The 25,225-nt window shown below is 39.9% G+C and overlaps 1 long non-coding RNA gene across 1 annotated transcript in view; it reads right to left on the bottom strand.

The window, feature by feature from the left end:
* LOC120615043 (uncharacterized) overlaps positions 1-25,225 on the bottom strand; it is a 173,264-nt gene that overhangs the window by 49,400 nt on the left and 98,639 nt on the right. Inside the window, exon 2 of the long non-coding RNA XR_005656183.1 lies at positions 19,990-20,139. This is a non-coding gene — a long non-coding RNA (uncharacterized LOC120615043). The remainder of the gene's footprint in view (positions 1-19,989; positions 20,140-25,225) is intronic.

The following is a 25,225-nucleotide window of genomic DNA, read 5'->3' as shown; positions in this document are numbered from 1 at the left end:
TCATTTATTAGGAGACCTCTGGAAACCCACTTAACTTTCTTGAGATTTGGCTTCTCCTTCAGGAGCTCAGAAATGATAGGGGACAAAGCCACCAGCCTCCCAGGACTAGTGTAATAATTAAATATAATATTGATAATAAATTAGCAATTCAAAATAATTATGGAAAGGGAAAATGGTATACCATTTAACTTTTGATTCTTTTTAATAGATTTTTAAAATCATCCAAATTGTTTCAAAACAGTAATTTGATTTAAGAAATAGAGTTTTCTCAATCAGCCAGTCAGTTAAGCTAGACAGCTATGTGATCGTCTTTTCTTCCTCTCTGCTCCTGACGGAGAGTTTGGAGCCCCTGGGGCCAGAGTTTTTGGCAGAAATGAGGCATTCCACGCTTCCTGGGGACATGGTGTGTGTCTCTCATCTTGTACAGGGAGAGTTCATTACTGAAAAGTGTGTGCTGTGGGTGGGAAATAAAAACAACAGTCCCCAAATAGCCAAGGGCTGAATTAATTATCTGTGGACTTGCTGCTAATGATTTGGGGAGCACATGGTGCTTAATATTTTATCTGTTTAGCACCAATGTAAGGGCTAGGCTCTCAAGCAAGCCCTAAACTGAGAATCCAGTGTCTGAATTTTCTGTTCTTGAAGACATTGAACTAGTCAGGAGCAAGGCACATTGGAAAAGAAAAATCATTTTTTTAATTTGGATTCTGTTGCTTCTGAAGCAAAGCCCAACTAAGCATTCTGAAGCTTGGTCCTCCCTCTTGGGCACAGCTGCCCTGTGGAGACTGGGAGTGGGGTCTCCAAGGAGGGGGTTCATGCTGTCCATGCAGCAGCAATTTGTCAGAGGCAGGTTCCTATTTCATCCCATGGTCCTTTGTTCACACACTATCAAGACAGTGGCAGGATTGCAGGAATTGGGGTTTGAACTCGGAGTACTTTTGTCATGGATCTCTCCAACATTTTGAAGACGTGAGAGGCACTCAAGTAACAATCACAATAGGAAAGGGCTTTAGGAGTGGCACTGAGTATTGGATTAATTCTAATATTATTCCTAATAGTCTAATATTCAGTTAAGCTACAGCTGGCAGAGCAGAATTCAAATCCAGGCTGTGTGGCTCCTGATTCTATGCTCCTAACAGCCATGTTATACTACCCATCGGGAGAACAAGATGAAATGAGATGGAGATACCAGTGACAGTCACAGGTAGTTACCAAAGGTGGGCCACAGGGTAGCTATGAGTCTTCATGACCAAAGCCAAAAAAGGAAGCCAGATAAGCCCTAAGTTCTCATGAAAGGAGAACATCTCAGATGCTCAGGACATACACTTACATACATGCACATACCCATGCACGCACACACACTTTTTTGCCCATCTAGGACAACTGAGTTCTCCTTCACTAGAGCAGAGGTTTGGGTGGGACAGAGGGGAGGGGTGAGAGATGACTGATGCCTTCTACCACCAGCAGCCTTGCAGCAGCAAATTACACAGGGCTATTTGTTAAAGAATTCTTCAAAGCAGGCCAAAGCTCTAACTCCAATCCACAATTCTCAAAATAATTTTTCAAGGGCAGGGGAAATGCAGTAAGATGCAAATAGCCATTTCTCTGATGATCTGGTTTGATCCAGAGATAAAAATCTAGGATGTCAACCAGAATAAAATAACTACATATATTCCAGGCAATTTTCCATAAACATCATTTCTCCTAAGCCAGCTTTAGACAAATGTTGGGCAGCAGAGAGTTTGAGCCTAGAAAGAAGGAAATTTTGTGTTGCTAACTAAGAGCAAATCTATCTGCTTCTGAAAAATCAATGAAGGAGAGGTAGGAAGGGTATTTCATTAAAGATATTAAGGGACATGGCCCAGCAGTTTGCTGAAGAGGCCATCCAACCACGTAGTCAGCGTATTTGTCTCTCATCCTAGATTTTATTTATAAAAATAGAACCAACCCGGAAAAACACATTTAAATTTCAAAAGCCAACTAAAGTCATATATTTTAAGTGTGAGATAGGCAATTTATATATATATATATATTTTTTTTAATGTAAAAGCTGGTGCCGAGGTTACACATGACCGCAAAATGTCACAGAGGTGGAAAATAAAATGCAGGTGACCGCTTTATTGCTGTTTGTTAATAATGCTTGTACTGCAACTTCTCCCACTGTAGTAATGAACCAAATAAGCCCCTGGAGTTGTATAAAATTGTTGATTTCATTTTTTTTTAAGCCAAGGATAATCACATATCTGGCACCATATAATTCAGTGTGAGATTTTTCTGAAAAATGAGATCCACAGATAAATAACTTATCCATCCCATTTATCCCACCCTATACTTCCTCAGCCTCCAAATCAGTGACTTACTGGCCAAGTCTGAGTGTAGTATCCAATCACTTTATATGTCAGAGTGTTCGCCAACTCTGTTTTGTGAAGATTCCATAGGCTGGCCCCAGGGGACGGATTGATAATTTTACTGATGAACGTCTCATGCTGTTCTTAAGGAGAACATTTTTTGCTCTTGCTGCAAATGGCTATAAATCCAGCCCAGTCTCATCCCCATCTTCAGGTGGACCCCATCAGTTGTAGGTATCTTATCAGCAAGAAACAGCCTCTCCTAATGGCTTGATAAATATTCCAGCCTCCCCCAGAATCAGTTATCGGGAGATTCAAATCATGGTCAGTACTTAGAGCTGCTATTACTACAGACTTAATGCCAGTTACCCTTTGTACTTATCTCTGTAACCAGAGAGGCTGAATAGCTCTTTTTATGTCTCCACTCCTGGTCACTAAAAGCTGAGTTCATTCAAAATTTCCTCCTGCCTAGGGAGCTCACAGGCCTGTAATAAAAGTTGAGGAAGAGATTTGTGTGAATATAAAATAAAATGTATGTTTCCTCTGGCATCCACTCCCTCCCCCAACCCTGCCCCAAATTTGGCCCAGGGGCGAAGGCACATAAATCTGAAATGGTGGGGCTGAGTGAAGGGAGACACATATCGCACTGCCTTTGGATCGGTTCAGTGTAAAACAAAATGGTTCCAGGGTGATGTGGCTTTTTACTTCTGCCTCTACATTTTAATGAAATTGATCTATGGAGTCTGAAATCTGAAGAACATTGGGCTTAGGGTTTATGAAAATTTGACAGTTCTCAATGGAAAACAAACACTTTTCCTAATGACATATCTTTGATGAAAGTAATTATAAAATCTCAATTGCTGGGAAGTTTAAGGGGAGCTAGTAAGACCTGCACTGTCCTTCATGGGAAATGTGCACCATGTGACACATAAAGAAGAGGGTCTGTAATCAATAATACCGTAGTGCATATTTGAAAGTTGCTATGTGTGTAGATCTTAAAAGTTTTTATCACAAGGGAAAAAAAATTGTAACTGCGTGTGGTGATAGATGTTAACTAGATTTATTGTGGTGATCATTTTGCAGTACATACATATGTTGAATCATTATGTTGTACACCTGAAACTCATATAAGGTTATATGCTGATTATACTTCAAACTTTAAAAAATCAACACATTAAAAAAAAGAAGAGAGTTTAGAAATTCTTATTAGGGAAAATAGCAGAGTATAGGGCAACACGATGCCTCCTCAAGAAAGCTAAAAGGTATCTACGCTCGTGAGAAGGCCTCAGACACTTTCGACTGCTCTTAAAAGTGTCATCACATATCTCTCTACATTTTATGGTTAATCAGATCCTCTATGCAAGAAGCAATGTGCTATAGAATGTCAACCTTACAGCTTGATTTTTGTAAAATGCATGCTGTATACAGAACTCTTCACTTGCCAAAGGTCTTCCCTTCGTGTTCCTGTAGTTGACTCTCACAGTGACCTTAGATGTAGGGAAAGTATGAGTATCCCCATTTCACTGATAAGATAATTGAGGTTCAGGCAAGGTTAAGCAATTTGTCCAAGGAAATGAAATTACTGAATGAAGACACACGTATTGTGGTTATATGCCCAGGTGACAAAATTCCAGCTCTCCCCACTTTGCCACACTGTCACCTAGGGTACCAGGGCTGCAGGTGAAGGATGTGAGGAGGGGACTAGACATGAAGGAGATGGGTAGACTGACCTGTCAGTGGCCATTTCTGACGCACACACTTGTACTCCAGCCAGAACTTCGATTCATTTTCCTGACTGCCATTTTTGCACACGCACAAAATACTATCTACCTCCCCCCCCCAAATGATCTAGTTTTATATCACTTATAAAAAGATCCCTTTTACAGTTATTCATTTCCTTTCTTCATATGGTCATGCTTTTTTCATAATAAGCAACTTTATTCCCTTGATGTCTCATCAGTATCTGAGGCTGATCTTCCCCAGGAAAATTTCAGTATCTCTCAGACTGTCCATGCTCTAATGATGAGAAGAGAAGGGCGAGGACTGGAGCAGAGTTCTGTGTTCTGCTCTGGGTTGTGGGTCTCTGGCCTCATCATCCCTTCCCAAGGCCAGAGATGAGCTAAGAATTGCATCCTACTTGAGGTAGCCTGTGAGGAGAACAAAGATGCCCTTGCCTTCTTTGGTCAAAGAGTGAGCTCAGGATTTGAAACTGGCCCCAGAACTCCTAGCTCCAGGAGAAATTATTTGCTTAAGAGATTTTGATAAAATAAAATAAAACATAAGTTTGAATTCCCCCCAAGTAACTTTTTTTCTCTGTAAGTAGAAAAGTTTGCTAAATCTATGACCTCAAGGTTGACAACTGTATAATTGTGGTACTGAATAGATGGCAAAAAAAGCTTTTCCTCTGGTTTTTCAACACCTTTCAGTTCCATACTCATGAGGCCAAGGTGCCATTCACTGCTGTCTTTCAACCTCGACCACCTTTTGTGCAGAGGGGAAGATGAAAATTCATGTTGGGTTCTTCTTTCACACAGAGATAAAATGGTCAGATAGTGCATATGTGGCCACATTCCAAGTCCTTCTGAGGCCATTTAGAAGCATTTCATCATTGCAACTGTTGTTTCACTTTTCAGTCTCCTCAAAGCTAGCCCCAACAAGCCCAGGCCTGCCCCCGTTCTTTTCCTCTGAAACTTCTTCCTCACAAAGAACCAGAAATCTCTTCACCAACTCTTACACACTGTGAAACTAAGAAAGGAACATGTCCCAGCTCGGTGAGATGCAGGGTTCTTTTTTTTTTTGGCCTTGGCATTCAGCATTCAGACTCTCATCCCCAATGAAGATTTATCCATAAATATTTTATTGCTTCCTAACTCCACAGGATACTTTAGTCCATTTTTACCATATCTCATTTCTTATCTGGCACAAGAACTTTCTCATTGATACACATTCCTCTTGTGTGGTCCTTTTGTCTATTTTTCAAAGTTATCAGAAAACAACACTGTTTAACAAAAAACTCTAAGCAGTGTATGTCAGTGAGGCTTTTAGTTTCTGTTGCTCATTGTCTTCTCTATAGCAGGGGTCCCCATGGTACTAGTCTGTGGCCTGTTAGGAACTGGGCCACACAGCAGGAAGTGAGCAGCGAGCAAGCAAGCAAAGTTTCATCTGTATTTGCAGCCATTCCCCAGTGCTAGCATCACTGCCTCAGCTCCACCTCAGATCATCAGGCATTAGATTCTCAAAGGAACACCGATCTGATGCCAAAAAGATTGGAGACCGCTGCTGTACAGCATCCCAAGTGTACCTTTGCACAGACTGTCAGAAGGCCTAGCTGAAACTCCAACTTCTAATTGTGTCGCTCGTTCTCCAGCTCACCGCTTTACAGCTTTTTGGCAGGATCTTGTGAGGGAGAGAACACCAATGAAGATAACTCTGCATCATGGCAATCTTCACAAAGACAGTGGCTCTCTGACTCAGGCTTGAAATATTTACTGTCAATGGTGCATGGAAAAGGTGAGGCTTCTGAAAGTAGCTTTTAAAATAGCCAAATCAATCACCTGGGTAACTGGGCAAACAGAAAGTCAAGTGAAGAAAAAAATACACATCTGAACATAAACCAATGCCACCCACACTTGAAGGGGTGTCAAAGAGCATGAAGAAGTCTTGAAACAAAAATTCTGAATCGATCTAAGAGTCAAAAGAAATACAAAGAGGGAACCATACTTTAGGGCTGCGAGAAGAAGTTCCTTTAGCCTGTCTTGCTCTCATTCTGAATGTCTGGAAATAATTCTTGTGCTTTTATTCGGATTATTTGTCATCAACCAGTTCAGACAAGGTACGAGCCAACCCAAATCCATCTTACAAACCCACACTAGTCTCGTAACCTTCATGAAGTGTGGGCTGTGCTAAGTCACTTCCCCTGAGGCAGAGGGCCCGAAGACAAATGATTCCAGGACCTTCTTTTGTTCTTAAAGCAATCTAAGGCAACAGGAAAATTAAAGTCTGACCTGGGCAAAATTAGTAAGGAGATGAAGTTCTTGGATATTTCTAACCCCGACTACTCTCTATCATAAATTCTCTTTGTGGCTAAATATTTTGTGATTATCAATTACTTTTCTCTCCCACTACCCCTCCCCCATTTAAGTAGGCTCTGCTTTACCTTGCCCCAGGGGAAGCTCACTTTATATTCTTAAAGCAGAAAGTCGCCAAAGCTTTTTGGCTTTGCTTTCGAAAAGCCTAAATGTTTAGAACGTGGTAAGTTCACTGAAGAGGTAAAGGGAAGGGAGTTGTGGGTAGAAGTGGAATAGATTTGGAGAAGCCTGGGAAGAGACCAAAACAAAACAATTTCTCCACTTCTAGAAGTAAGAGACCAGGAACTTGCAACTTGAATTAGCTTTCTGGCAGCACCACTAGAGGCATCCAGAGAGGCATGACCTTTAGATTGACCTAAGAACAGGCACATTCTCTGATATTTCCTGCCCATCTCTGTTCACGGACTATGTTCAAATCTACTCTTCCTGTGCTGACCTCACTAGACTTATTAAGAATTCTCATGCAGCACATCCCTGCCACATGGACAGATTTCAATGCCAAATTGAAATCGGAAAAGCAAAGCCTCAAGATTATTTTTATTTTCTTAATTGATGGGCTAGTTGTCCTACCAAAATATTACTTAGAACTATATAAAATTGCTGATACTCAACCATTTGTTGAACCACAGAAATGACGATGTCATGTTGTTCACCAGTTAATGAAAAGGTAGTCTATCTACCTGGCAGGTGCTGAAACTACTGTATCAGGCTCTGTTGTACTTCCTGGCAGAGGAAAAGCGAGAGAGTAATGAAGGAATTAGGTGGCTACAAGCTGGGAGCAAGAAGGATCACAAGTTAAAACACAAATCTATTTGGCAGCCTCTCGTATTCTCTTTTTGGAGCTTTACTTTCCTGTATAGGTGCATTTTCCCATCTTTTTGTTTCCCATCTTCAAACGGATTCTTGTGTCTATAAGTATATCTCAACAATGAAGAATAAAGTAACAATAGTCTCTCAGCTGAAGTAAAAGCAGTGAAATAATATCCTTCCATTGATGTCTAGAGAATAGCCTCCAACTTTGGATGTTTTAACAGCAAACCATTTAAAAAGTATTAAAAAGTCAAAGTTGAATATGCACCCATTAGGTATCAAGGAGTAAAGGAAGAATGGACATATCCCCCTACTTGAGCCAGGTCTCTGCTGACAAGCAAAAGATAATTCAGCAGAGTCCATTTTACTTGAGCATGTTTTACTTCAGAATTGCCAACCAACTCCAAGCCGTCCCACGTTCCCCAGCCAGAATGGGTTTCTGCCTTCTCCGATTTTTCATCAAATTTTGTGTTATAGAATAAGATTCTTCCTTGGGTTATTAAAGGCACTGTCTTGGAGGTCATATAAAGATGTGACCTTCCCTTAAGATTCTTAGAGTCTAGTAGGCAATTGTTTTTAGTTATTTTTGTGGACAGTTATTTTGGCCTGTGCCAAATGTGTTGACATGTCTTATGCCCTCTACTAGACTATAAGATCCTTATGGACAGGGTTTGTGTCCAGTTCTCTCTCGGCCCCCATATGAAGCAGCACCCACCACATACCAATATATCGATATAGTAAGGACTCGATAAATGTTTGAATTGAGTCCCCAGATTTGAGGACTGTCAAAACTTGATGGATTAATGAGCAGCACCTGCTCCACATGGCATCTTCACCTACACCATTTGCTCTTCTTTCTGGCCAGCCTCCAGCAAGTTTCTGCAGTGAGAGTCTGGGCTCTCACTGGGCTCTTCTCTTTACTTATCCAGTCGCCCTTAGCTTACAAGTAAGACAGTCACACGAAGCCTGAAGCCCGGGCTCTACTACATAGATATTAATAAGCACAGTCAAAATTTTCTCCCCTTCTTCCCATCCCCTGCTGACCACCAGGACATGGGATTGCTTTTCTTTTAAGTACGTTTTCTTTGAGACAATTTTGGAAATCTTTTCTCATTGTAAGTTCTCTAGGTAATCATTGTGTTTCTTTTCTCTTTATGGTGTGGTTTGCTCATTTCTTAATGTTATTTGATTTATGAAAGAGCACTCTCATTCATAAAGAATTTTACATGCTAGTCAAATTGGATTTAAAGCTCCAAACACTGGCAGGCGCATCGAGCCAAAAGTTACAATTATAGCAAGGAAGGCCAGAGTCTTCATTTCGGCTTCCCTAAAAGCAGACTCAGAGACAAGGATTTGGAAGGTGATTCCAGGAAACATGGAGAAAGAGTGAGGAAATGAAACAAGGGAAGAAATTCAACAAAGAGTGCTGTGAGCAGACAGCCAGTCTGGGCAACTAGCCTCTGTCTTGCTGAGGATGCCATGAGACACCGTGAAGACCACCTGGGCAAGAAGGCTGAGAATGTACTCGCCAACTTCATTACACCCTCTTTAATTGAAGATTGCTCTTAGGCATGAATCCCTGTCTTGTCCAGCATGCTTTGCAGGCTAGAAAAAGCCCTCAGGCAGCAAAGCAAGAGCTTGAGGTAAAAATTTTAGCTTCTACAGAAAGCTGAACACTGAAGCTTCAGGAGACCTCCAGAGTGACTGAGAGAATATGGCTAGGCACCAGCAGCGTCTGCTGCCCCAGTGAGGTATAATGGAAGCTAATAATTGTCAGGATCCACCCTCTAGAGACCAAGGGAATGTTGCGCCTGAGACCACACAAGGGCCTCCAGTTTACCAAAACTGTATGCTCTGGCATAAGGGTTCACCCACCTGGAAGGAGGAAAATTCTTTTTCAAATTCGCACAACAGTGCCAAATGGGCCAGCAGTGGTCCTGATAACACTACTCTAATATTAGAACAGATGTCAAAACAATATCCACATTGCAGGGTCTAATTTTATACATTAAGGTTTCTTTGATGTGGAAAAGAGGGTACATCAGGATAACTGTAAAAAGCAGCCAGATTTTCACTAGGTAATAAACATGTTTGGATATATAGGTGATTCTTAATGCAAATATAATTTTTGGTACCATCTCATTCATAGCAATTCTTCAAGATTCTTTGCAGCAATAATTAATGGGTGCCTTATCATGAGCTTTTTCTTCTATTCCCAAAGGAGATCTTATCTTTTTGCCTAAAAGAGAGAGGTGGCTCTGTCAAATTGTGCCTTCTACCATCTTTGCCTATCACCAGAATTTGCCGCATGGCGGTTCCTGTCCCAGAGAGCATTTTCACTTGACCAGAGTCCTCTTTCCAATCCCATATCATGAGTGAATCTCGTAGATTCCCCAGTGCTGCCCACTGGAGAGATTGCCTTGTGAGTGATGCTTCTGGTTAGTTCACAGTTTAGAATTTCAATCAGTATTGTGGCTCCCTCTTCCCACATTTACAATAGACATGTTAACTTTGCTGAGTATGTTTCTTGCACTTGCCTATGCTTCTGGGCAAGGGCTTTCGATGACCTTTTCTCTTTTACAAACTGTGGTTTGCATGTTCTCCATCTGACTGCTTAATGGCAGGATGCTTTTCCCCACCTCACCAACAAAATGAATTTTCTGATCATGGCTTATTTATTTAGTGTTTGAAATCCTATAATTTGTCCCAGTTATTCATACTGACTGAATAACTCCTGAAGCATGGAAGAGCTCAAGGGTAGTCTGACATAATTGAGCTCAGTCAAGGACCTTTTAAGTTCTGACACCTACAAGACTTGATGAAGACCCCCTTGCAGGCTCTTCTATCTTAGTAGTTCTTAACTTCCTGAAATAAAAGAAAGCTGAACAAGGCCTTGGAGATCATCCTGAAGTAGCTTTCAATGTCTGTAGCTCCTGGACTATAATAGTTTGCAGTGATTTGATGGAGAGAAATTATTTTAGGAGGACTAAAACATTTACTCTCTCATTGTGGCTTTACTTAAAATGAGAAGAGGCATGTGGATGGTGAAGAGCAGTAATTCCCTGACAGATATCCTGGCATGACCTTGAGATTTTGTTACTTTATTTCTAATTTTTGACAGCTGTGACCTGGGTCTTAGCTCTAACCCTGGGTGCTCTGCAGATATAGTAGGCAAGGGATGGCAATTGGCACAGAAGCACATTTTGAACACAGTGAAATTTGTTCTCATGAACCAGGCAAGTTCTCCTCCTATAAACAGCTTCAAATTCTGACAATAGGTACAGGGAACTACTCTGTTGGCAAATGAATTATCAAAGATCTCCTATTTCCAGTTGCCTGCTTTCATATTCACATAAATTAATGATTAAAATAGGTGGACAAGCCCATTTGACTTTCTGCATATGAGAAACAATTTTGTTTGATATCAAAAAGGTTTATTTTAAGCAATATGTAACCTGTTATCACATTGCCATTTATGTTCCTAACTTGAAATTTGATCCTTCAACTCTTATAACAACTTCTTGAGTTTTAAGGATTCAGTCATAGTGATTTTTTTTTTTAAATAATTAGAACCACTTGAAATAAAAGAATAGTAGCTTTGAGAGAAAAACAAAACCGGAGTTTAAATCACACTGACTAGTTCTGTGACATCAGTCAAGTTACCTCACTCTCTAAGCTTGCCCCCATCTGAAAAGCTCGGCCTAAGAATATTTCATAGAAATGCTGAAATGATTAAATGAGATAAATAAATGTATTTTAAAAACTAATATAGTGTTTGATATATAACAGATCTAGAACTTACCAAATTATCTATCTATCTATCTATCATTATCTATCTCTATATCACCAGACTTTCTTTTATGATTATATTAAGAACTCTAGTAAAACACAATATTTCTCTTTGAGTTAAAAAAAAAAAAATAGTGTCTATGAAGATTGCTAATATTTTACACATTTTCTCTCAGGACAGCATTTTTGTCTCTTGTAAGCCAGAGGTTGAGGCTCATAGTTTAGAAAACTATGTATAGGCCTGTATCTCCCAGCTCTCCTTTTAATGCTAGATTCTGCATTGGTACAAGAGTTCAGCAGGATTTCAGGTTTCGATAAATCAAATGAATGATCGTTTCCAACTCTCAACTATTCTTCCCCTTAGCATGAAGAGAAATGGAAATAGAAGACTTTCTAAGTTGCCTTTGTGATATTAATGGGTGTCAGTTCTCTTAGCTGACACCTTGATTTAAGAGATATCACCACTATGTCATCTTGTATTATCTGATTCTCTCACCACCACTCTTATAGCTGTTCTCTGTCCTTCCATCCTTGGTGCAGAAACTGGAAAATACAATTAGTTCATCATCAGCCTTTCTCTACCTTATCAACTGTGATTCAATGACAAATCTCTTGGCTAGCATTTGGAGAAATTGGAGAAGTTATCTGAGGGTTTTATTTTATTTTCAATGAAATCATTTTGGAGTTCCGCCATAGGTCATAGAAAAGAAAATGCAAATTTTTGTCTTGCAAATGCTAACTTTTGTTGAGCATATCTAAAGAATAGATAAGTAAAAAGTCCCTTTGTTAAATCCTCAGTGCTGTGTCTGGAGACATGGGTTTGTCTTTCCCTTCTCTCCTCCATGTGTAGAGATGCACATGAGTCCTATGCACTGTGGAATTCACTGTGTGGAGGGCCCAGTTCCTCATGACTGCTTCAGAGACTAGATCCTTACTGAGTTCAGAAAAATGTTGTGTTGCCATGGAACCCTCTGGCAGTGTGCCCAGTGGTCTCTGGACCCCCTTCTCAGAATATTCTTTTTAAAAAGAATAAAACATAATACATAATGTCAAGGGAAACCAATACATTAAAATATAGTTACCAAAGTGTTTTATTATGCTATGTACTTCTTCACTAATGCATAAAATAACAAGACTGTGTGGCAGTCTAATAATAACCATAATTCCAAGTAGTGATGAGCATAAATGATAAATAATATTATGTTATATTATATAAATAATAAAATTGGAGCTAACTGAAACAACAGTAAAGTGACATGAAAAAATGCATGATTTTTACTGGTAACAAAGTCATACATATTAATACTACTGCAGTTTGTTTCCTACATTTGTAGTTAAAGAAATGCTAAATTTCAGAGATTAGCAAAATAAAGATGTCATTTTTTTCCAGCCAAGTTTATGGATCGCCCTGAATTCTACCTCGCAAACCCCTTGGATGTTCACAGCCTACAGTTTCAGAATCCTTGGGCCTCAACTCCCAGTGTGTGAACCAAACTCTCTCCCTGGAGATTCTCACCCGCTGGACTCGTGCATTGCCAAAGTTGCAAAGATTCAGAAGTCAATTCCTTGCCAGCGGGAGAGGCAAAATCTGAACATCCAAAACCAAAGCTGCACTTAAGAGAAGAGCCTTTGTCTTTGCTGACAATGAAAGAGATTCACCGTGAAAAGAGCTTTGTGTACCTTGGATGTTTGGTTAAAGTGCCTTTGAAGGCTCTGGAACACATCACCAGGAGAATTCCTCCCTGCTACAGACTTTAGTGCCACTGCATAGCAAATATTGAGGGGAAAAAGGCAGATCAGTGTATATAGTCCACGGAAGAAAATCTCTTTCCCAGGTAAGCCTCTGCAGCAGTGAAGTATATTATGCTAGCTTGTACAAGAGGCAACCCTGAGAGAGAGAAGAATGCTCATCCAGGGCACCGTCTGGGTGTTCCCAATATTACCTTCTGTTTGTTTGTTCTTTAGTGTTTGTTTTTCTACCCCCATCCCTCCTCCTTCTCTGCCTGGCTCAAATTCAGCTCTGTACTGGAGCCTCAAAGGGCTGAAAGCAGACTTCCTCTATGAAGCCACCCTAAGGCTCTGCCAGTGGGCAATGGGAGTCACAGAGATGATGACAGTCACTGCCACCTTCCTCCCTCCTCTTTTTTCCTCCTGCCAAGCCCTGACAGCTCTGGGAGCTGAGCGCCTGCCTTTGACTCCTGCGCAGGTATCCACGCTGTGCGCCACTGCCAAGCCACGGGGCCAGCTCTAGGAATGTGTTTTTAATATTCATTGTTCACTCTGTCTGTTACTGATGTGTGCACTGCAATTATTGTAATTCTTTGCACATGTGTTGTTATGAAATGGCTGCCTTTCAAGCTATGCCAAGTTATTTTTTTTTCCTTTCTGAAACCCAAATATATTATTTCTACCTATGTTTCAGTTAGTTTGCCACGCTTCTTTATTTTATTTCAAAGATCAGTCTGGGCGGCAAAGAAAGAGTGGCGTGTGCACAAAGCAAGGTCTGCCTGCTTTGCTCACAGTAGAACAATTGCTTTTGATTTAGGCTTCTGTGGTTTTCACCTCGCTTGCTTATTTTCTGCTTTCCATGCGCACAACCAAGTCAACTTTCAGACACACACATCCCACAGGTGCTGCTCCTGGAGTAGCCATCTGCACCCAGGGGAAGGCACACATGCAATGTATAAAACAGACATGCACAGATGTGCCTGCAAACAGCATTTGGTTTGAAGATTTCTTGGATATCATTCATTTTTCTCCTCTTATTGGTAGGGAGGGAAAGGAAGTCTAGAAAAGTCTCATACTTGGAACATACACAAAAAATTAATCACTGTTGATCTGAAATTGATGTCCAGTTAAATTTGAATTTCAGATCAAGAACAAATAATTTTTAGTAAAAAATATATCCCATAGAATATTTGGGACGTACTTATACAAAAAATCATTCCTTGTTGATTTGAGATTCCAATTTAACTGGGCATTTTGAATTTTATCTGGCAAGCCTGCAACATTATCTAAAATATAAGGACATCCCTTCAACTCATGGAATACATTTTGTCAGAGACAACATATGCTGATTTCTTATCTAGCGACAGATATTTTTCCTTAAGCAAGGTTTTGGATCTTATTCCTCTATAATAATAGCTTCTGACCACCTCTCATCCCAATACCAGCTACCCTGGTAGGATGGGGCCACTCCAGCTTTATTCCTCCTCCTAATTGGGGAAGGGTGGGAGGAATATGCAATTCATCCAGTTCAGGTGATATATTTTCAGAGAGGGGATCACTGACATACCCAGTCACCCAGGCCCAAGACCTTAGAGCCATCCTCAATTCTCTCTTTCCTTTGGTCCATCCTTGTAGAGCTTTATTCACAATGTCTTTCGCATCTTCTCCCTTTCATTACAGCTATCCTCTGAATCCAGATTCAGTATTTTTCACTTAGGTGACAACATGAATTTCTGAATTTTTCTCCCTACCTGTAGCATCTCTCTCCTACAGTCTATCTATCCATGACACTAACTGTCCTGAAGTTTGGCGCCACAGTGAACACTCAGGCATTCCCAAGGCTTAGATATATTCCGTTTCCAGAATGCCTGCCAAATGGCGTCATATATTTTGGTGTATATCAAATGCAAATATCAAGGCATTATTAAGTCCCTCAAGAAACTGATTTTAACTTTTTCTGTAAAGAACCAGATAGTAAACTTTTTAGGCTTTGAGGCCTATGCAGTTTCTGTCGCAACTGCTCAGCTCTGCTGTTGTTGCATGAAAGAAGCCGTAGACAATACATAGATGAATGGGCATGGCTGAGTTCCATTACAACTTTATTTCTAAAGACAGGAAGAGGGTATGGATTTGGCTTATAGGCTGTAGTTTGCCGATCCTTCTCTAGCTGCCAAATCAAACCTGTTCTCCAAGTCTCAGCTCAAGTGTTTCTCTATAAAGCTCTCCTTGATCCACCCAGTTTGAAGTGACTCCTTATTCACTTCATGCACACAACACTTTGTCTCTTTTACGGCCATGCCCACATTCTGCCTTGTACAGAGTCCATGCCTCATGTCTCTGGTAATGTACTTGGCCTCCCCCGCAGAAGCAACCACACTCCTTTACACAGGAGAGATGTTCAATAAGAACATATTAATAGAAAGAATAATTGAATAGGAAGAATAATTGAAATAGGAAGAATAACTGAAGAGTGGGTCTAGAGAAAGGGCAAAGGCTTGATCAACTACAGCTTCCTGCTAGTCCTCCAGGAAGAGTATGGATTCCCTTGAAGACCATAGACCAACACTAAATGCTTTCTGGAGAAGCCAACTTCCAGGTCAGTCAGCCAACATTTAAAACACACAGAAGCCTGCCCATTAAAAATAAATTAGCTAAGCATTCAATTCCCCAACCAGGAAGGTTGGTATTGCAAATGGATCTGGGCTGAAACCATTTTCCTTTTTGAAAAATATCCAAGTTTTAAAAGAAATAACTTCATCTGATCTGAACTACCAATACATCCATTCCAAAATCCATTCCTTGAGAGAACTAGATACCTCTTTCAGCTCAAAATCTACATGACTCCAAAGCATCTGAGCTTCTACAGAAGAGCTAGAAATAGCCGAGTCCTATGTGCCTCAGAGAAAGGGTTTCAGAGCTGGGAAGAAAGAACTGAGGAAAAGAGCAATAACACAAACATTTCTCCAGCAAAATAACCAGAAAAACTAAAAATTATTTTAAAGTTAGCTGCTTTTGAAAATTGTGAGCAAATTTGTTTCTCTAATTCTTTAGTATTTTTGCCACTTTTTGGACTTAGGGATGGTTTAGTTAGATTACTACACATTTGATTTTGTCTCTCTAATCTATTTAGGGGCATGTCATGTCTTCCTTATTAATCTATAGATTTCTCAATGGAAGATACACATTTTCTATTCTTGCATACCTCCTAGAGCATTACAATACCAGGGCCGCAGCAAATGCTCAATAAGCAAGCACTAAATGAGTGAATATATGGTGCATAATAACCTGCTAAAAGTCTTTGGTGGGGGAATTAAGTTACTCGAATTAATTTATTTAAAAGAGAATTCTTCCCTTCTCTTAAAGTCCTAATCCTACCTCTTTTTCATCACCTATTAGTACCTCTAAGTCCTTTGAAATTTCCATAACAATAAGAAAGAAAAACCAAAATTTTGCTTGCAGCTATGTTTTATTAGATTTAAAGGTTCTTTGATGGCAGGACACAACACACCGACACTTGGATAGATGAAAAGCAGAACTTTTTGTTACTTGCCAAATGAGAGAAGGCTGCCAGGCAGGGCCACACAGAGGTTTACACCCGGGGCAGGGACAGTATGGCAAGCAGGGTGGGGTTAACTAGGTTTAGCAGGCTCCTTGTGAATTGACTTATTCAAGTCAATTTCACAGGCTCCAGGATTTAAGGGCTGTTTGTAGTTGTCCAGTACCTGGCCCTGGGATGATTAGGGCTGGTGCATAGACACCAGGAATGTGAGTTTTATAAGAGAAATCCTTGGGGATGTGGACTTAACCAGCAACTCAAAAAGGAGAACTGATCAACCCTCCAGCCAGAGCCTCAAAACTAGATTAAGACAGCATTTTAAAAAAAACTATATTACATGCTATAACAGAAGTCACTGACAACACCCTCATCTATGTTTCATGACAGTAGGAATTTGCATGTACTGTTCTCCTTGTCACTATATCCCAGTGCCTAGCTGTAACCCAATGCCTAGCATGCAGAAGGCACTCACATTTTCCTGAGTAAATTAAATGAATCCAGATTTTCAGTCCTACAACAGGCCAGAAAGGTGGCCCACTGAGATTGCTGGCCTGTATTTTGCACTTTCGGTACTCATTCAAGCTTGCACTTCAGAGTGAAAAATAAGTGTAGTATAGCTACTATTCAGAGGAGAAAATGAGAATAAGGTCAATATTGGTCTGTGAAGAGATTATATCCATAATCTGGAATGTTTTCATTTTATTAGAATGACAGACACAAATAAAATAGATCAGTGTTTATTGTACTGATTGAATCTGAGAGCGACATGACATTTGGGGGTAAGAAAAATGAGAATGAAAAAAAGAAAAACTGACCAAATGCCAGCTAAATTGCAATGGTTCTACTGTGAGATAAACATTTAAAAAGCTTTGAAAATCAAGAAGTGAGGAAAGGTAAGAAATGAGGTTGCATAACAGACGTTCTTGAGCTGTGGGGAGAGAGTCACTGATTTTATAAGATTACAGACACTGAGAGCATTTGGAGGGGTTATCACAGTCTGTTGTCAGAAAAGAATGGAAAGAAAATACATTTAGATTAAGCGTATAGAAAATAAATAGGAAATAATGTCTTGGGACTTTAGTCTGTAATTACTGTAAGTCATTAGCCCAATGAATGCAATATTAAAGAAATGACATTACACCACTACAGTGTTTCTGTGGGAAGTACCACAGAATGAGGGCTTCATGATCAACTCCTGAGCTTTAGAAGACTCCAGGTTAAACAAATTTAAATGGTTTCTTCATCACAGGACCAATTAAATTCTTATGTGATTGTGCTGGGAACCTCCAAGAAGAAAGTGTGATGGGAGGGTCTTGGCCAAAGAATCTTCCTTTTTTGGATCAGCTCGTGTTCCATAGAACACTCTTTGATAAAGTCTATGCTAATGTGATATTCTTTCCACCTGTATTATTTTCATAGCAACACAAGTTATTTTATTTTGTCAGAGAGTTTAAGCAACTAAATTCCAGAACACACGACACCATCATTAACTCTTAGAGACCGACGAGAAAATTCTCCTTGTGTCTTAAAGAGGTTTCTATATCCTTACAGAAAATATGTCTAGTCCACCTATGACATTCCTGGGATAGACTAAACATATATGATAATATCAGCTCTCCTCAGTGCTGAGAAAATAATAATAAAAAAGATTTGAAGCAGGATGTGGCGAGTGATGAGAGAACGTTACACTGATCCTAATGTTAACCACTGTCCCATCATGTTCATCTACTTCACTAAAAGCCTAGAAAAAAATCAACTTAAAGCCTGAAACCAAAGCAGCAAGCTAAGAGCAACTAGAATTTCAATTTCTGCAAGTCTGCGAAATTCAGCAGTGACTTCTATTGAATGAGCATCTGATTAAGAGATCAAATAATATCGAATATCAGCATTTAGCTACTTAGCTTGACATGTCAAGCAGAGGCAAAAACTGCAGTCAGCATTCCAGAAACAATAGAATGTGACAGGCAGGTCCTTGCCCAGCAATTTGCCCAACAGTTCTGAGATAAGTGGTCTATCTCTCTTCTTTTGCTGTAAACCTTCTTGCAAGATCCTATGATTCTGATGCCCTAATGGGGCAGTTGTTTATTGACATGTTGGATGATGTAAGGTTATTTTATGATGACTTTCAGGCAACTACTGACATTACTTTTTGATTCTTTATTTAGACTTCCATTAAATATCTATATGTTTATATGAGTCATAAACACATAGCCATGGAAGCTACTTTAAATATTACTGATGTTACAAGGAAAACAGCCCTGAGGAAGTGGTGGCTTTCAGTAACACCTCCAACAATGGCTCTTTTTGTTAAAATAGTTATTGAGTACATACCATGTGCTAGGCCTTTTGCTCCCTGGCCTGCTCAGCTCTATCTTTATAACTAATGATCAAGACAGCCTAGTCAATCGGGCAACTGATTAAATTACTTTCAATGGTAAAAGGAACAGATGGATGGTCACAAAGCCACAGCTATCAAGCAGGCAGCCTGGGCTCATGCATTACCATTGGCTAAACAAACTCTCACCTAGAAAACCACACCTTTAGAAAACTCAGGTACTTTCGTGTACCAGCTAGCAAAATGACAAACACCATTCCAAGAAGAGAAAAGAAAACGAAGCTTCTTTATTTTTCTATAACTATGGTGATCAAAGTGGTACAATCCCAGTTTATACCTGTTGTCTCAGTGTCTCAACTAGTCTAACATTTCTCTCAGATTTTTAATCTTTTTAATGAAGAATTATTAATAGCTACATTAGGAGGTCTCTATATTTTCAGCTTCTGGCATGGTCTTGTCTGGTAGTGTGAGAGTTGTAGGCGAAATGAACAGACTTTATTTCTTTTTACTCCAACATGATTAAATCTAAAAGATGCTCAGCAATAACCCATTTCTCTTTTCCTTATTTTTTTCCAGACTCAACATAACAACCACCTCCTTTTCAAAGACAACAGGCATGGCACTTGCTGGTAAACACAGTGCCCTCAGGCAAGAAAGAGCTCATTAAGCTAATTTCTTCTGGTCTGAGTGATGGTGGGAGAAAGACTCAACACCACTGCCCCTACTGGCCATTGCTTGCACAGCCAGTTGTGCTGTGGGCTACACCACACCCACACTCTTCGAAACACATGACACCACTAGACTTCAGTTGGCAGGGTCAGTAAGAAACATAATTCCCCACTGGTTAGTCAGGAAACATGAATGGGAGCTAGAGATTGGGCCATTTTGTTATAGAGCTTATAGAGAGCAGCCTAAATATTCTCATTAAATTATGTCATTATTTATTGTATGGTTTATATACATAAATCAATAGCAATTATTATTTGGTAATGCTGTTTTATTTTGCAATAAACTCTTTCAGCAGCAAAGATCTCAAAGAACCAAAAGCACATGTTAAGCAAAAAACTAAATTCTGAATTTCAATTTCACAACAAAGTTAATGACGAATATGGAACTTGAAAGGATGTTTATCAATCTAGTTTGCCATCTGTCATGAGGGCTAAGTGATCCCACTGACCACATGAAAACCATGACACAAATCTTCTGAAGAAACACTAGCATCTATTCTGAAAGTTAGAAGTTACTTTAAAACTCCATCCAAAAACAACTGTTGAGCATGTGCGTCTGCAGAAGGTGTGTTAAATATCACTCAGTGAAGCATGACTTTTCACTTACCTCAAACGATTGTTCATTAACTTCATCCACTTTGGATTCCAAGTTTCCGTTTGGACGTATGAAAAGTGAAACAATAACTGTTCCTGTGTTGGTCCCCTTAGCAAAAGAAGTTCACAAAGAGTTGAACGAGGCCAGTTTGATACTATTGTCCTAGATACATCAAAGGGAAAATCAGTTAGTTCCAATAAAGGTTGTTCTTCTTTATTTAATTCATGAAATTAAAATACATCTTTTGGATATTCATTCTGTCAAAGAAAAATATCAGCTATTATTGTGAATGCTATTACATGCTCAGGTAAAAAGTTCAACATTAAAAATAAAATTATTTGTTTTGTGGTAAACACAAGTTTTAGTAGAGTACGGTGTTGTGGAAAAAAATAATATTCTTACTAAATTAAAAAATCTTTGGAGCAGAAATGTACATATATAATTAATTGCATTTCCAAAGGCTCCTGTATTACACTAATCAAAATTGAAACTGTCTTTGTCAAAATTTATAAATAATATACACACACATATGCACATAAAGTTAGAGTAACTGAACTATAAAACTGTTTATGAGGATGCTGGTGTTCAATTTTATTACGGAAATATACACTTTCTCTGTTTCCCACCATCCATGTCTGTCTCTAACATTGCAGAACTCATGGTAAGAGTAGAAATAGAAACCCACATACTGTAAATCTAAAGTTTTATAAGTCAGAAATCAAGCTATGAAACTGTTAAATAAAATGTGTTTGATCCTACCATGACACATATACCTTCTATCATGGCCTGAAAAGTAAGGTTATAATGTAGAATCCTTAGACTCCTTGGGATTCCTGTATAGAATTGGCATTGTGGTAAAAACACCCACCCCTAGCTCCTCTTCCCTCCAGCTTCCTCAGGCACAGCAAGGAACCTCGTACAAACAGGCAAGGACTTTCCAGACTAGTCCACATGCTTGAAAGCACTGTCAACAGCACCCTTTTCTCTATCCCTAAATAGGTATCCCTTGGCCAAATCTTAGGCCATAGGGTTCCCATAAGTGGTGCTGAGGTCCACTGTTAGGCATAAGTAGCTGAGGAAGATGCCTGTCCATCCCTGGGAACTGGTCAGAGCCATCTGGGCAAGGAATTCTGGAGCTTTAGCTGAGAAGGCATGTCTCCTTGGCCCCTCAGATTTGAGCTGAGCTGGAAAAAGGTTAGAACTGAGCCCTCTAAAGTTGGATCCTGGGCAGCAGTCTCTCTTGCTCAGATTTAGAACTTAGAGTAGTACTGACACCATCAATTACATTTTGGAAATGTTTGAGGTTTTAAAGAGCCATTTTGAAAATCAAATTAAGTGCCAAAAATAGTATTGAAACACACAGACACACACAGACACACACACAATCATCACATCCCTGGAGGAAGAAGCATGATTAAGTCAGAAAATGAAAACAGTGCAAACCTTCAGCGACTCCTAAGCAGGGATAGTTTCTGGGAGCGTGACCTGTGCAGGGCCCCTGTGCTCAGAAAGGCCCCACATTTGCTGTCATGCTCATCTTTCATCTTGAAATTTTTAATAATTTGAACAAGGCGGGGCCACATTTTCACTTTGCACGACTCCTGCAAATTACGTAGCCAGTCCTGTTCTCAAGTGCCATTCACTCAGCAAGAGGGTTTCCTATGAAACTCATGGCCTGTTTTCCCTTTGAAAAAAAATCAATAGAGCCTGCATTTCACTTTTGATTAGTTCACTTTCACCTCTAGGCTTGGACAAAAACATAAGGGCACAGGGTAAAATGGTGTGTAAAGGGCACTGGAGTATTGAAAACCTTGACAAAGATTCCATTAGAGGGTTCAGGTTGGCTCATGTCACTCTGGAATTGCCTCACCCACTTCCTACCTAATCCCTAATTAAATAGTACCATTTTCAGCCAGGTGTCTTCTTGTCCTTTCTTCTGCCCCTAACTTTGTCTCTTTTGATTATAATGGTTTGCTTTTTCTTTGTGAAACTTATTTTCAATTCTTCTCCACCTTTTTGATTAAAATTGGAAGTATATTCTTACTAAAGCATAATGCCAGGCAAAAATAGAAAGCTCTCCAGCATATCTTTACTAATCCATTGCAAGTCCATTTTGAAAGAAATAAAGATAAAGGAGATTTATAAAGGGCAAGGGCTGGCCTTGGTATATCCTCACAGCAGGGGCAGAGTCTGAAGCATGACAGAAGGGTCTGCAAGGAAACAGAGCAAAATTGGCCTCAGCATCAAATCCCTGAATACTGATGTTCCTTTAGCCTCCTCCTCCTGCCAGCCCCAGCCCTCTATCCTGCGAACTTAGCTTAGGGTTTCTTAATTCACTATCTATTCTATAGACTTTCTCCTACTAATCTCTAATCCCACCCCAAATCATTTAACTAGGAAAACTCCCATCTCCTTCAGAGATGGACGGCATCCAGGGAGATGGGGCAACTGCAGAGGAGATGATGGAGGGCTGCCTGCCCACTACCAGCTCAGCAACACAGAGGTTAGGAGTAGCCCTCGGGCTCTTGGCAAACTGCTAATATCCCTCTTTCAGGTAAAACACAGAAGCCCAGTCTGACTGACTTGAAACCCAAAAGCCCAGGATAAGCTGGCTCCCTTCCTTCTCTACCTTGCATAGGGTGTACGGATGTTTTCTCTCTGAGTTATTCTAAAAGGACCACTAAAAGTTATTCTAGGATCTAGTGGTCTATTTATTCTAGTTATTTAGTTATTCTAAAAAGGACCTGGGGTTCAAGACAGAGGTACAATCAAGGCTGAAGCAGGAATAACACAGAAATAGGACTAGGCTTTCTAGATGATGGGGACAGACAATACAATTCACCATAAAGCTCTCTCTAGAGCTCATCCTTCCATGGAAATCAGCCACAAGACGGAGACACAGAAATGATAAGAATTTTCTTCAATGCCCTGAAAACACTCAGGTTATCCCTCTTCTTGGACTTCTAGAAAGTTTGCAAATAGCTTATTTTTTACTTCTCTGAAATGTGATTCTCCAGTTTCATTTACTGGATTTGTTTCTAGGAGTGATGAGTGATATTCCAAAAATTAATAACTGATAAGGTATAAGCACAGACACATCAAAACAGGCCCTATCTTTGGAGCTGGGGGTCAGTGGGGAGGGAAGGGGGATTGGGTAGACAGCAGTCATTTACCAACCAATGGAGAAATACATCAATATTTAATAGTGGGATCTATCACACCAGTGCTTATCCACTGAATATTAGCCCTATTAACAAGTCTTCTCTGGCTCAAATCAATATGAAATCAGATATATCTGGAATCCTCCATCCCTCATTCCTTTACTATCATATTTAGTAGTGGCCTTGGGTCAATTATTCAACTTCTTGGCCCTCAGCTTCCTTATCTGTAAAACTAGAATAACTCGCCTCTTAGTTCTGTTGTGACGTTTACATGAGATAATGAATAGAAAATGCCTCTCGCCTGCCTCTCAACTCAAAAGTCTGCTCACGTAGAATTCAAGAGCATGTTCCTGGAGAGTGTGACATAGAAAAAGAACAGTAGATATGACTACCATTTAATGGCATAAAATAGACACTTAAGGTGCTAGTGTGTGTCGGGCCCTGTGCTGATGCAGTACACCTTTTAGTCAGTTCATGCTTACCAAGACTATAAGTTGGGACTTTCTATCTTCATCAAGGTCCTTTTTGTTGCAAATAATAACAATAGCTAATATCTATTGAGTGCTAACTAGAACTCTATCAGGAGTTATTGTAACTAACTTCATTTTGCAAATGGGGAAACTGTGATTCAGAAAGAGTAAGTAATTGATGAAAACAGTAATTGCATTAATGTGTATAAGCTGTGAGGGTTGCCACTGGAGTCAGAAACCTTGACTTAAATGCCAGCTTTGGAAAAGTTACTGTACCTCTCTAGGCCTCAGTTTCCTCATGTGTAAAAAGAATAAAAAGAGTATTGAATTACTCAGGGTTCTGGCAAGAATCTGATGGCACACTTAAACAGGGAATCAAAGATTACAGAGCTATGGGCAAGATTAACAGAAAACTATGAGGGATGATAAAGCACATGGTCGTGAGGTGGGAAGGGGCTAGTGACAGTAGAGATTCCTTACCAACCTCGGCATAAAGAGCAAGGGGAGACATTGGTTACAGGAACTCAATGAGAGCTGAAGCTGTAGCTGTTGCTATAGCTAGAGGTGTCGGAGAGACCACTGAACGAGAGTTCCAGCCTTGGGTAAAGGACCATAGCCCCTGCCAACCCACAACCTGGCACTCTGACCTCCTGCTTCTACCGCTCATTGATTCGACCCAGCTGGAAGCTACAGGACAACGAAGCCAACTGATGCACATTCATGGACTTAGGCAGGGTAGAAGAAAGTAGAGAGCAGGTCTGGAGAAGCAAAGAGAATATCCAGCATGGGTATCTTACTCCACATACCTAGAATGGGTATTTTATTAGTCAAGGTTCTCCAGAGAAACAGAACAAACAGAAGAAGAAACACACACACACACACACACACACACACACACACATTATATATACATAAAATCTCTATAGATAGATAAGATATAGATGAGAGAGAAAGAGAGATAAAGATATGGAGGGATTTTAAAGAATTGTCTCATGCAATTATCAGAGCTGTCAAGTATAAAATTTGCAGAGCAGGCTGGCAGGTTGAGAATTTAGGCAAGAGTTTATATTTCAGTCTTGAGTGCAAATTCTGCAGAGCAGCACTCTGAAAATCCAGGCAGGGTTTCTATGTTACAATCTTGAGAATTCTTTCTTCAGGAATCCTCAGTTTTCGCTCTTAAAGCCTTCGACTGACTGGATGAGGCCCACCCATATTGTGGAAGGTGACCCTCTTTACTCAAAGTCTACTGATTTAGGCATTAATCTCATCTAAAAAATACCTTCACAGTAACATCTAGACTGGTATTTGACTAAACAGTGGGGTATAAGAGCCTAGCCAAGTTGGAACAAATTACTAACCATCACCGGTATTTACTCCATTTACCCAGTATGGGTATCTACTACATATCTTCAGCATTGAGTATCTACTCCATAGTTTGTGTGAGGATAAAATAACACAATGCAGCCCTAGAACATAGTAAATATTCAGTAGAAGTTAGCTGTTATCATTATTGCTTGTACTTAACTCCTGCCCAGGTTGCTATAAGCTCTTACTGCTTTAAAACAATGATTTAACCTTTAAGGACATCTCTTTTCTTGCCTACATCTGATGTACAAA

This window comes from Pteropus medius, unplaced genomic scaffold (assembly GCF_902729225.1).
Source record: "Pteropus medius unplaced genomic scaffold, Ma_sr-lr_union100, whole genome shotgun sequence".
NCBI classification, from domain to species: domain Eukaryota; kingdom Metazoa; phylum Chordata; class Mammalia; order Chiroptera; family Pteropodidae; genus Pteropus; species Pteropus medius.
The sequence above is the reverse complement of the archived record's forward strand: the minus strand, read 5'-3'. Positions and strand labels throughout refer to the sequence as shown.